Here is a 13,224-nt window from a genome sequence, read left to right on the forward strand (position 1 = left end):
TCACCTATCTGGGAAAGCCTAATGACATTGGAAGGGTTGGAGAGCTGAGTTTCATAGGCCCTGCTCTCCTCCAGTCCTGGAAGGTATCTCAGCAGAGAGTGCAGCACTTTGCAGTGACCTCATGAGGATTGAAAGTGTCCATCAGTCCGTCCTGGCTGTGGTAAGGCTGAGTCAAGCTCTGACAATTGCTCTTGCAATGAGTTTATCTGAGTAAAGTGAGCCAAGAGCCCATTGTGCAAAGGTTTCTCAGGCAAAACAACTACTTATAAAAAATTAAAAGCCTTCTACAAAACATCAGTCCCTCAAGGTTTATTTGGCTTCATATATCTTATGAATCTTTTCATGTAATTCCAGCTAACTTTGTAAAAATTAAAATACTTATGAAAATAATATCAAAATGGTTATTAAGTAGTCTGTGCACTCTGAATGTTTTAGTAAACAAAACGTGATCATTTTATGTATCAGTTTTTATTTACTGGATGTGTAGTATTCAGCAAATAAAAGGTCAGATGTGTTTTCAAGACAAAAAAAATGGTAGGAAAATATTGATGAAAATGTTATAGGCACTCTCCTGACAAAGAAGAAATGGTTCAATTTCAAACCCTATGAGAAGGAAAGAGAGTTGAAATGTCATTCAAGATGGGCTTATGTGCCCAAAAGCTTTCTTTTTTTTTTTTTTTTTAGCCATACTGCTTGGTCTTTTAAAAGATATTCACCGTGCCGACACCCTTAGATGTTCACAGCACAAAAACTTGTTGCCACAATCTCCTCTCTAAATTTGTAGCAGCATGTTCTGAGTGTGCTTGGCTGGAGTCTCTGTGCCCTGTCCTAAGGGTGGCCAGAGATGAGGAACCTGGTCCCTCCTGTGCTGGAGCACTCCAGCAGTGCAGGGGCAGCTCTCTCCGGGCACTGTGGAGTCACAGCTCCTCACAGCCCTTTCCAGAGCTCCCTCACACTTGAGATTCTCCTTATGGTGTGGTGGGACTCTAACAATGTTAACATTTCTCGTGACCCTTAGAGTAAAACTTGGCTGGTAGCCAGATTTTATACAAAGAGATGCTAATTTCTGTTTAATTTTCTCCCTTTTATTACTAATCATATCACTGCAAAACGTAGTTTACAGCAATACAAATAGGATCCATTGCTGCAGGGAATTGTGCAGCTTCTGTCAATTTTTCAGCACCCAAATGTGAAACAGAAGCAATTAAACTCTGAGGGGAAAAAAGTAACAGTGTGGAACACATCAGAAATCGGGTCATGAATTCACACAGATGGGAAAGCCAGGAAGCAGTGGGAAAGCAAGATTTTGATTGACTCACCGTCAACAGTAAATGAGCCATTGGCAGTTTATTGTCAATTTTTTGCCTTTTAATCTGCAAGTTCCAGAGGTGACAGCACCCTCCTCAAGCCACTGCTTGGGGATGGGAGGGGACAGGAAAGTGGGACAGAGAAAGCAATGGCAGGAGTTAAGGTGGGGACAGGGGGTGGGTCAGCATCACAGAGGGAGGGAGGCAATTTTATCATTCTCTGAATCTGATGTGGAGCTAAAATTAAACCATATCCAGGCAATAGTCATGGGTGTTAAAAATATGCCACCCAAAAGGGATCATGAGGTCTCTGCAGATTAAATAGTAATACATTTGTGGTAGTAATTAGAGGCACTGACCGGATCCAAAGCCTGCTGGGGGAATTGCTATACAAATATAGTTAAGGATAGCTCTTCCTGAAAAAAATGTATGAAGCAGAGGGAAGAGAGGAAGGAGCAGAAGCCTCCCAGCTGAAGGCAGAGGCAATGTGGCCCTGACAGGGCCTCAGTGTTACCTGGAACACGTGAGGTGCAGACAGGGATTGCTCTCTCAGCCTGCTGAACAGGCTGACAGGAAGAGAGGTGATGTTTAAATCCGCTGCTAGTCCAGCTTTCTCCAGCGGAAATCCAAGACCCAGCCACAAAGCCTGGGGGGCACACCAGGATACCTGACAGGCTACCAGAAGACCCATTTGCCCTGGCTAGTGAGGATGTGCCCACAGCCTCAGTGGGATCTTCATACCACCCAAGAAAACACGAGGCCTCGGAAGCCACGGCGTATTTTAGCATGCAGAAGCTCAATATATTTTTCTTTTCAAGAAGCAGCACAGCACTTCTGAGAATGAAACAATCAGTTATAAAAGTAACCTTGCAGCAAAGCTTCAAGGGGGAGTTATATATGCTGGCAAATTTTCACTGTTTATTCATTCTAGACATACTTATAGACTAATTCTCCTCTTACTCTGATTTTATATCAATTATTCGCCATTGATTGAGTGGAGTTAATTTAAATTTACAGCAGTGTAAGTGAGGAAAAGCAGCTTGTAATCAGTAGCAAGTTGATTCTGCCACCTTTACTCACCATGAATAGTACCTTACTCACTGAATAATCCTATAAATTCCTCTTGGGGTTTCTCACAGAATGGGATAGTATGTGATCTGAGTAAGGATGGCAAATACTTTTAATACTTTTCATATCAATTACTCCACTAGACTGGACTAGGTGACATGTTCAGCTGTGCATTCTTGATAATTTTCTAATGTGTATCTTATAATGACATTTCCTACCTACTGTGTTGCTTGCAGTTTGGGAGAGGTGTGATGTAAGAAAAGAGCAAAAATGCTGTAACAGCACTATTGGGCTGACACCACTGGAAAACTCTTCTCCAAGAGAGACAATCCCCTATTTAATTTCTTATTTTCTTGTGCTTCTGAAGAGACTTCTTGATTTCCTCTTACTGGTAGATAATGAATATGAAATGGCATTAGAGCAGGGTAATAACTTGCTAAATTTTCCACTAAGAAACCAGGTTTCCTATTGCAGTCCTTGTTCAGACTATGCATGTGCCAAAAGGATTTGCTAGATCACGACTAGCCTTGATAGGTGTGGCCTGTTGACATTCTGATCTGTGGCAAAAAATTAGAGATTAAACTTGGTGACTGCTGAGAGTGACTTCATTTAAAGGATTTCTCATTTTTTTTTAAGTCCAAAGCAGTCATTTATAATACTGCCAGAGAGGAATTCAGGGTCCCTCAGGGCTGGCCCAGCTCTGTATTCCCATTTTAGCACAGCTGTCAAATGAAAGCTCAGAAATTTAAAAAATAACAATAATTTTTAAATTGCTTGTTCGACTTTTTTTTTTCTTCCCCAAACCAATCGAATCCTGTTATCACTCAGAAGACACAGATAAAATTTAAAAAAAAAATTAACTATGTATTTATTAATCTTTTGAAAACTATTTATCTTGGAGACAAGCCTTCACTAAGCAAAAATTATATTAAATTGTTAAGCAAACAAAATAGAGGCTTAGAATGAAAACCCTTCTGTGGGGTTATCTGCTGTCACCTATAACAGGATCTGTGCCTCTGCACAGGGACGTGTATTCTCCCCATTGAACCAACCATTTTGCCAGTGGATAGGCCCTTAAAATTATACACTTTTTTTTTTTTTTCCAGTTAAAAGGCACGGGGGAGGAAACAAAGAGTGGGAAGCAGCAGAGGAGATCTGAAGGACGAGTTCAAGACGTGCATTTCCTTGACGTTAACAAGCAAGACAGACCCCAGCGAAGGGATACATTAAGCCTGTGCTGGTGTGGGTAAGTGCCCAGCTCTCAGTTTTCTTTGGGCAGTGTTCAAGGAGCAAGCTCTCACTCACACCTGCTTCACCAGGCTTGCTAGAATGATCTGGGTGAATGGTAAGGAGATAGAGAGGGAATCTCCTTCCACACGGATAAAAGGAGAGGTGGATGCATGTCAGGCAGAAAGCACCCCTGGCCCCAGGCCTGGAGGGCAGAAATCAGCTGCAGCTGCTTGCCAGGATTTCACAGCCTCCACAAAATCTCAGTATTGTGTGACAAATCAAAATTGCTTGTCTCTACCTGACTGAATACATTTCCACTTGAGGGGTTTTATATTTGTACGTGTCTCCAGAAGAGGAATGTGCAAGTACGGAAGTGCCGAAATTTTCAGGGCATCGAAGTAGCGTGGCTTTTATTAATAAAAAAGAAGTTTGTGATTCATTTTATGACAGCAAAAATACATTTGTTCACCCAGTAAAAGTCTCTCCATGAACCAGAGAGGTGGAAGGATATTTCTGTGAGTGAGTTGGCTGCATATCAATGAGACCACAGGAGCCCCATTGATCTTAGTGGTGATACTGGTAATGACACGTGTTGGCAATGGGATGCAGAGCCAGCCCTAATTCTGCTTCAAGCCCAGGTAGCCCTTGAAAACTGCTGGGCAGCTTTTGTGTGTTGAAGCCAAAGCACAGGTTTTGTTTGTGTGGACAAGAGAGTGGATGTGATTGACACCTAAACCCACACATCTTTGTGTGCTTTGTGGGGGGCAAGCTGAGACACTGCAGACAGGAATTTGTTTACATTTGGAAGCAGGGTAAATGCAGTGGGTGCTGGGGACCTGCTGGAAAACTAGGGATTCCTGGCACTGCTATTGATCTGTTATATTGTTTACTTGACCTTCTGCTTCCCTGCACTGTCACTCATTGTCTTGCCTGTTTAGACTGTAAACCTTTCAGAAAAGAGATTATTCCTAGCCCAGAGGATCACTGGTATTATTTGAATCTCTAGATGCTTCTGTGATAATAATAGTAAAGAAGATAGAAAAGCTGTTTTAAATACATGATGGTGTATACTTGTGAGAGACAAGGTATGGAAACACCAGAAGAAATGGGGTGACCTTGCTATGGATACTTTTAAGCTGGAAGTGCAAAGATTTTGAGGGAAGAGTTAGGGAACAGCTGTATAAGGAGCAGGGGCAAACAACCTAACCACATTTAAGGTGATACTTGTTAAAGAGAAATATATGAAAGTGAGTTTTTTCTGGTTCTGGGCAACATTGGGAATTATCCTCAGTGGCCAGTGAATTGTTGTCCTGGACTCTCATGGCCAGGGAGGGGACACGAAGTCAGAGAATTACCTGACAGTAAGAGCATCTGAACTTACTTTTTTATGTAAGTGTATTACTGCACTTTGCCTTAGCTGAGGACCGAATAGATTGACTGAAACAACAAATAAAAGCAGCATTATAGATTCTGTAGAGGAGAACAATTTGACAGAGACCAAGCAACTTCACCATGCAAAGAAAAGCTGTGCTTCACTCGTCAACTGCGTTTGCATTTTCGTGTCTGCAAAAGATAAGGCAAGGGAAAACCAAGTAACATCATATACCTGTATATTCAAAACAATTAAGGTGTAGAAATGGAGAGGTCAACATAAAATGCCATAATGATTTTCAACAACGAAAGGTTTCCAGAAGCAGGGGTCTGCCAGGTCATGGAGCAGAACCGATGCTGTTCCGTGTTTCTTGGTGAGCTGCAGGCCAGGTGATCAATAGAGTCCAAATTTGCAGCAAGCAATTCCCAGTTGAGAAGACCACAGGTGATAAAGGGGCATGTTGAAGTTATGTAGCCAGCCAAATAAATAAGAAGCCAGCAGCAGCTGAAAGTTACCTGAAGGGATGTTCCAGGGTAGTGAATGATTAAAGCTACGACCACTTATTACTGTTTGCAATCCTCTAGGTAACAAATAACCTGTAAACCTGGATTATTACAAATTCAAGTTGCATTGAGTAAGAACTATGTCGTATATAACCCATACATAACAGGTATAAACCTGTATGCTGCAAAACATGAAGCATAGCTGCTGGTCCCACACCACGAGGAGTTAGGAGATTTACTTTGGATGTGTTTTGTCATAAATGTCTATTGCAAAGAGAGGCCATATTTCTCTGAGCCAAGAAACAATTTTGGTAGCCCTCCCAGTGCATACATTACCTAGTTATACAACCCACCTTGGCTTCCAGGGCATAAGAAAAGTGACTTCTGTATAGCTTCGAAAAAGACACTTCACTTCTTCCTTCACTTATCTAGCTATTTGATTCTGCTCCATTCAGAACATCCTTTTTAAGACAATTCACTTGTTCTTCCCAATCAGCACTTCAGTCCAGTTCAGAGGCCTCCCAGATCTTTTTTGTTCAGAACACTTCAGCTCCTCAGAATTCTAAAGTCAGCAGTTTTTGTCTTCCTTTTCTTGACAGAAAACATAGTCACTTCAGAGCTGATTAACATTTTTGTCACAGAAATGTTTTCCCATCAGACAACATGATTTCACCTAAACTGAAATTTGCAAGGATAAAATGTCATTTCTGACAAAAAAAAAAAAAAAAAAAAGGTTTTCCAACTGGGAGAAGCATAACAAAATATTTTGTTTGGGGTTGACATTTCAACATAAAATTACTTGGTTTTTTTTTCAATATGTTGATCCAAAATTAAAAATGCCGTAACAGAATGACATGTTGGATCATCCTGTTTTGATATAAAATGTCTAGATCTTAACATTTATACTTTTCCACAGAATTTTGACTTTTCATTCAAGTTTGAAATGAAGAATTATTTTGAAATTCCCCGTGGGAGGAAAATTCCATTTCCTCCCCTGCCCTCACATTAGGAGGAGGGACTGTTCTGAAACCAGAGGAGTAGGTAGGAGAGTCAGGCAGTTTTGCATCCTGTGTTGTATGTCATAGCTTAGCTGCATAAATTTGGCCAAACTGCTTCACTTCTTGAGAAGTTGGGTGGCTTGTGGAGTTTTTTGTTAAAATGGGGCAGAATGCTTTTCTGTGTCCCCAGCAACGCTTTGGAAAACCATCAAATCCAGTTTATAAATTAGGAATAACAGTACTTGCCTGTGTCACAGGACAGGATGTGAGTCTTAATTGGTGCTTATTGAATTCTTTCAGATTCTTGAAAGATGCTGTAGAAATCTAAAATCATATTTACTGAAATGAGTTATTCAGGTGACTTACAAGTGCTGAGCAAACTTGGCTGTTATTTTTAAACAAGTATGAATTATTTGTTTTGAACAGTACCTCTAATCCTCTCTGCCAGGGTCTGAACTCTCCTCTTTTCCTTGCTCCACATTTTTATGCAGAGATATAAAGCAGCATTTCACAGTAAGCTGAACAGTGATACTAATTCCAAGGATAGTTTCTTCTGCTATTGACAGTGCACAGAGATCCATGAGGAGTCTCCATGCTGTTTTTCACTTCCAGCCAGATAATCATACCTCTCTCCCTTTCTTGTTTTTTCTGTTTTTGACATCATCTCTAACTCATACACATAGACACAGAGTGGCAAAAGTTATGGGATCAGGAAGATAGAAAATGCTGCAAACTATAGTGGATATTGTAAGTTTTCAACCCTTTCTGGGTTGTCATCTGGATTCCATCACTCATGGGACAAGCAGCTCTGTTCTGCAGCACCTGCCATTTAGCCACACCACCAAATATTCCCCCTCTCAAGAGATCTCTGACTCTCCCACCCAAAAATGAACCTCTTGTCTTTCACATCCCCAGCTCTTTTAGGCTGCTGTTTGTCAGGTGAGCTTCAGTCTGCCTGGTGTTTAATCTGTTTATTGCTTTGTCTGATCCTCACCATCTGCATCCTTATTTTCTATATTCTCCTGAGACTATGAGTTTCTTTACTTCCAGGCCCAGAAGGACAAAAGTGTGTTTTTTCTTGCACCTTGGGCTGCAGGAACTGTTGGAAAACATCATGCAAGAGCAATTGTGCCAACATACCCATGATTATGAAGACACAGGCAAAAGAGTGCTTTTCCCCAGAGGGCTTTCAGCTCTTTACCAAATTAAATTCACATGAAAGAAGGCACGAGTCTTTCTGTTTGATTTTTTGTTTCATTGTGTTTCCTTTCTTGCTAGTGCCATGGTCTCCATAAACAGGCTTAAGTTAGTACTCAAACCCCACATTACTCACTAACTGGTATTATTTAGAGCTTTCTCAAACAGAACACTGCCCTTGGTAGGTGCTCTTTGCTTTTCTGGTGAGTGTTGACACAGGAACCACCATCCTTGATCACAGTTGCACCTCAGTCACGGCTGTTGTTGCACAAAGTGTTGCACAAAGACAGGTTTACACACACAGTGGTTTCTGAGCAGAGTCTGTGGCTGAGCACATACATCAGCTCCAGCAAATCTACTTTAGGAGTGAATAAAAAACAGAGAGAGAGATAGAGGGAAAGGGAAAACTTCCTCTCTCTGGGCGCCAGCCAGGAAGGGTAGAAGTGAGGTCCCAGACTCTCATAGTGGGTGCAAGGCCATGAGAGCAAAACTCCAAGAGTAACAGCATGAGAGCATTGAAGAAAAAAAAAAAAGAGAGAGAATAGCAGCATGGGAACAATAGAGGGAAAATGCTGCCACTGACACTTTGGAAAAGTGCTGACTCAGCAGTTTATGTGAAGGGTTATAGAGTTGTGAATAGGAGGCCCTTGGCATTACTAGGGCTAAAGCACTCATGTACCTGAGGCCCTCTGTAGCACTGCTTTGTTTTCCCATCCTCCTGCTGCCAAGTCTATAATCCATCTTTTCTGATTTCCTGGTTGGGGAATCTCCAAGTAAGGAGGGCAAGGTGAAGCATTCCTGTAAATCTGATGTCTGGGCAGTTTCAGCCTTCTGATAAGGGCTTCAGTTTGGCTGTACAAAAGAAAAAAAAAAACAAAACAACAAAAAAACCCTCCCCAAAAAAACCCCAAACCCAACAAAGTTACCTCTGCTAGAAAACAGTGCATTCCAGATTTGTCCAAGTGCCATAACCAGTAGCCACAGGCATTTCTAAAGCACCAGTGAGTGCATCCCACTACATTGTGAATAATCACTGCCAGGAACATGGAAGCTGGGCAGCTATTCATTTCTCCATTCCACTTCCATGGGTTAGTCCCTCCCTGGAGTGTTCACAGGGAAAGTGTCTCTATTATACATTTCCTGGGGACATGGAGTAAAAATCTGTAGCCAGGATTTTCAAAGGAAACTAAGTGGATTAGGTACTCAACCACCCTAGAATTTCAGTGGCTTAGTCACTTTTAACAACTCAAGATAAAACTCTTGAGGAACAACTGGTAGATTCATTATAAGACTAATATTTAATATGATTCATTCTTATTTATATTCTTGTCTTGGAGTCTACCAGTCCCAAGAACTGAATTCCCTGCCCTAGTTCCCTCTCTGTCTTTCCATACTGCCTTAGTGTCTGATCACATTTGTCTCCTCGTGCTTGGTGTCATCTCTCCAGTGACTAATTTTCTCTGGCTCTCCTCTGGCACCCTCACCTTTACTTGGGAAGGCCAGGAATGTCTGTCTGCACGTGGCACCCAGGGCTCTTGCCCTGAGCACTTCTTTTGCACTGTAACATCTTCGTTTCCCCATCAAGAAGCATAATATCCTCCTGGTGAGAAAAGCAAACCGGGTAAACAGGCACAGTAATTAGATCTGATGCCCAGGCTCTGGAGAGGAAATTGGGAGATAAATTAAAAGTTGGTCCCACTGGAAGGTTCCCCAATGGATATTGATCAGCCTCAGGTGAACTAGAAACAGTCCAAGGAGAATTTATTGATTAGAAGCTGACAACCAATTGTTTCTTCCTCTCTCTGTTTCGAGGTTGTAGTTTTTGTTTGCCTGCTTCTCTGATAGAGGCCGCAGGTAAATTCCTTTAACTGTACTCCTTTGTCTATGTCCAAGGGGCAGCAGAGTGGAAGCACAAAGGCTGGCAAAGCTCATTAAAGTCAGGAGCACAGAAATGGAGTGCAGGTCTTGCCATTGCTTTCCCCAGAGATGCTCAGGGTTGTTCTCTATTCCCTTTTGAGACCCTGACCTCTTGTCCTTCAGATTACACAGTTGGTTAGCTGAAACCTTTGCTCTTGGGTTTCTAACTCTCTGGCACAGACAGTGCTCCCATGAAAAACACACGTATCCCTGTCGAGGAGAGGACAGAGGCAAAGAGGCACAGATAACCCTCAGAGGCATTTATCTGCCTTGTCAGCAGATCTAGCCAAGAATTCAGGAGAAAGGGTATTTTTCCCTGACTGCAGGAGCCACCTGTGGTTTCAGAGTTATCAGTTTGCCTCTCACCATTGTTTCAACAGTTTACTACTGCTAACAGATTTCAATACCACTGAAACCTAAAGGAATTAGGGACCCAATTCGGAATATGATCCTGCTCAGGGGAACACAGAAACACTCCTGCATGTAGGGACATACTCTTCTATGAACATCTTAAAAACTGCAAAGTAGGCTTTGAGTCTTAGGCAATGTCAAATGCAAAGTTAGCACACACAGGCTTGAGTCTTCTCCTGGGCATGCAATACGATCTTCAACTGCATCTCCTCATACTGCTTTTTACTCAGCAGTTCTGTCTCAGGACGGTGCACGGAATAGATGGAGCTTTATGAATAAGCAGCTAGTCAATATTTTATTTCCTCCTCATTGTCTGGTGTATGGCTCCAGGCTTTATTTACTGGACACAATTCAAACCCTACTCTGGAGAAAAAATGATTAATTTTCTCCCAGGTTTTTTGTGTGGCACACATCACTATAATGGCTGGCTGGTGTACAGGCATTAACTAACTTAGAGCCACATCTCTGGCTGATGAGGGTGTACTATTGGATTGGGCTCCTGTTTGGGAAACTGAGGCAGAGACATTGCAGTAGGGAGTTTTGAAGGACTTCATAAAACAGCTCCCATCTTCCTGTGTTGTAGACTGGTATGTTGAAGATGTCCTATAAATCACAGCCCAGGCCTCCAATCAAGAATCAAGACAACAGGGCATCCTCAGTGAGTGACCTTTCATGGTACTTGGCTTAAGTGTCTTGCTTAAACCAAGACATTTGTACAAATGACATTTATACTAGCAGGCAGGAGAAAATCCATCCCTCTAGACATTCAGCTACATTAATCTTGAGACCCACCTCTTCTTTCCTCTCAGTTCCTTGCCTCATTTACTGTACACTTTACCATCCTGGCAATAAATGAGCAGAAATCCTAAAGACAACATCCTCTTTCAGTACAGCCTCCTGTTCTGCTGAAGAATAGGTCTGCCTTGTGCAATATGTCAGTCTTCAGTCAGCAAATAGCATGTGATAGGATAAGAAAGAACCAGATCACCAGAAATATGTTCAAAGGAACTGGATTTACTAGGTCTTCATGTTAAATTTGTACCTGCTATTTCCTATCTCCTAAATACATGACTTACCAGTATCAGCATTTTTTTCAGTGCCTTGCTTCTCTTATGTATGTGTCCGTGCATGGGTTTGAAAAAATAAGCAAATGGAAACTACAGAAATTCCATCATGTGAGTTCAGATTCATTCCTGGGTGATTCATCAGTAACGTGGGAACATTTATACGTGTTGTACAGGCCTGTGCTACCCCGGCTGTGGGAGTAACTGATAGAAGAAGTACATAGTTATCTTCCTTGTAGGTCAGCACACAGAGGGGAATGAGGCAAGCATTTTGCATCTGGGTTTTACAGATGCTTGCTAACAAGGAGAGATAGTGAGACTCTTGAATCCTGGATTATATTGTGGGCTCTGAAAGGGAATTTAAGCTACTGGGCCCAGACGCTTCTGCCTTTTCTCCCCGGCGTGGTCCTGGGTGCCCTCTGCTCTACAGTTTATCTGCATACTCTATCTCCTCTAACTTTGCTCAGCTCATACCCTTAGGAGGTGTGAATGCAAACCCAGACAATACAAGGTTGCTACTGAAATGTCAAAATTCTGTAACAGCTTTACAGCTTAACATAAGAGATATGATTTTTTTTTTTTCCCGTGGCTTATTGGTGTAGGAAAAGGTGCATTGTATAGATGGCATAACACTGACTGATATTTGTTGCCAAATTTGAACTAAAACCAGTAAATAAACTACTTTCCCCTTTTTCTTCTCTCTTAAAATTAAATCTGCAGAACTCCAGGAAGATTTTTTCCTAGATTTATCTCCAATGGGTTAGTAGCCGCTAGGCCAAGATGCTTCCCCATGTGATTTATATTTCTTTTCACTGGTCCCAGGAGTTAATGCTTCCCCCCTAGGTGTTGGCCATTTGTAGCACAGCTTGAAAGAATGAAATAGTGTTTTAAACTCTCCCTTTCCATCTCAAAGTTGGGCTTTCAACTTTAAAAATTGATTCACTGTGGGTGAAAGGTCCTGGCTTGAAGGGTTCTGGGGAATGAGGTTCTTTATTAAGTGACAGAACTTGTGCATCATGGACAGGATCAGGAGACACTTCCCAATCACCATCTCTCCTTCCAACGTGACTTGCTCCTGAACTAGAGCTATCTGCTGTAGGGGTGAACTGATGGGTGTATTTTAAAGGTCTGGTCAGTGCCTTCCTCTGATATGGACCCTTTTCTGGGAAGATCTAGATGGAGATTGCTGGCATATTGCAGACAGACCATTCTGCCATTTGGAAAAGTTGAGTTGAGGTCACATGGATCCTGGCTTAAATGGGTTTACACTCCATCTCCAGCCATTTGGCAGATTGATTCTCTTAGGAATTTGTTTTGCAGCTTGACAAAATAGAAAACTTGATGAAATGCAATTTTAAAATATATGTATTTGGTAAATTAATGAACTAGCGCTGACTAAATGAAATTATCAAGAGCAATCAAAACTCAGAAGAGAAATCTTTTCAGGTGATTATAACGAGCTTCTCACATCCCATGGACAGAAAGTTATCTGTGAAATCAGTGTTTCATAGCAGAAAGGTTCACTTTTAGCATCTGTAATAAGAAAACACCCTATAAAAGAGAGTATGTAAGAAAATCCAGAGTGTTCAGATCCATTTCACTGGTTTCAAACTTGTTGATTTCAGATTAATATTAGAAGAACAGGATCAGACATGTTTTATTGATGTCCTCATGTTCCTTTTGCAGTTACAAGGCTCTGCTCCCATGGGTTCAGCTTACCTGCAAGCAATATATTATCCAGTGGAAAGCTTCCCATCCTGTGTGCCTTGACAGCAAATAACAGTGAAGAACAGAGACCAGGTGGGAGACATGAAATTCTAGGACAACTGGAAATAATACCAAAGCTTCCACTGGCTTCAGTAGAGACAAGGTTTCTCTCTGGGAGTTTGGCTTAAGCCAACATGTACTGGCAATTTACTGTAGTAAAGGAATTCATCCCACTGGTGACTTGGGCCTGGGTGAGTCTTAAGGTTGTGCACAGTTTCCTTAAGCTGGGCTTTAACTTCTGGAAACATGGCCTCTGCTTGTGGAAAACAGTGATCTGGGGTGCCTTTCTCATGCAGACTGTGTTTTATCCTTCATTTCTCAAATTTCTTGTGCGAACAGATGCATTTCCTTACAGTGAAAAAGATGTGTCCCCATCTACCCCTGCAGAGA

At 41.8% G+C, this 13,224-nt stretch overlaps 1 long non-coding RNA gene across 1 annotated transcript in view; it reads left to right on the forward strand.

Annotated features, from left to right (window-relative positions):
* Positions 1-13,224, forward strand: part of LOC127481812 (uncharacterized) — a 59,660-nt gene that overhangs the window by 29,321 nt on the left and 17,115 nt on the right. Inside the window, exon 2 of the long non-coding RNA XR_007908328.1 lies at positions 3,482-3,621. This is a non-coding gene — a long non-coding RNA (uncharacterized LOC127481812). The remainder of the gene's footprint in view (positions 1-3,481; positions 3,622-13,224) is intronic.

The sequence above is a fragment of the Manacus candei genome, unplaced genomic scaffold (genome assembly GCF_025592945.1).
Source record: "Manacus candei isolate 608988 ecotype Guabito, Panama unplaced genomic scaffold, ASM2559294v1 h1tg000082l, whole genome shotgun sequence".
Taxonomy (NCBI): Eukaryota; Metazoa; Chordata; class Aves; order Passeriformes; family Pipridae; genus Manacus; species Manacus candei.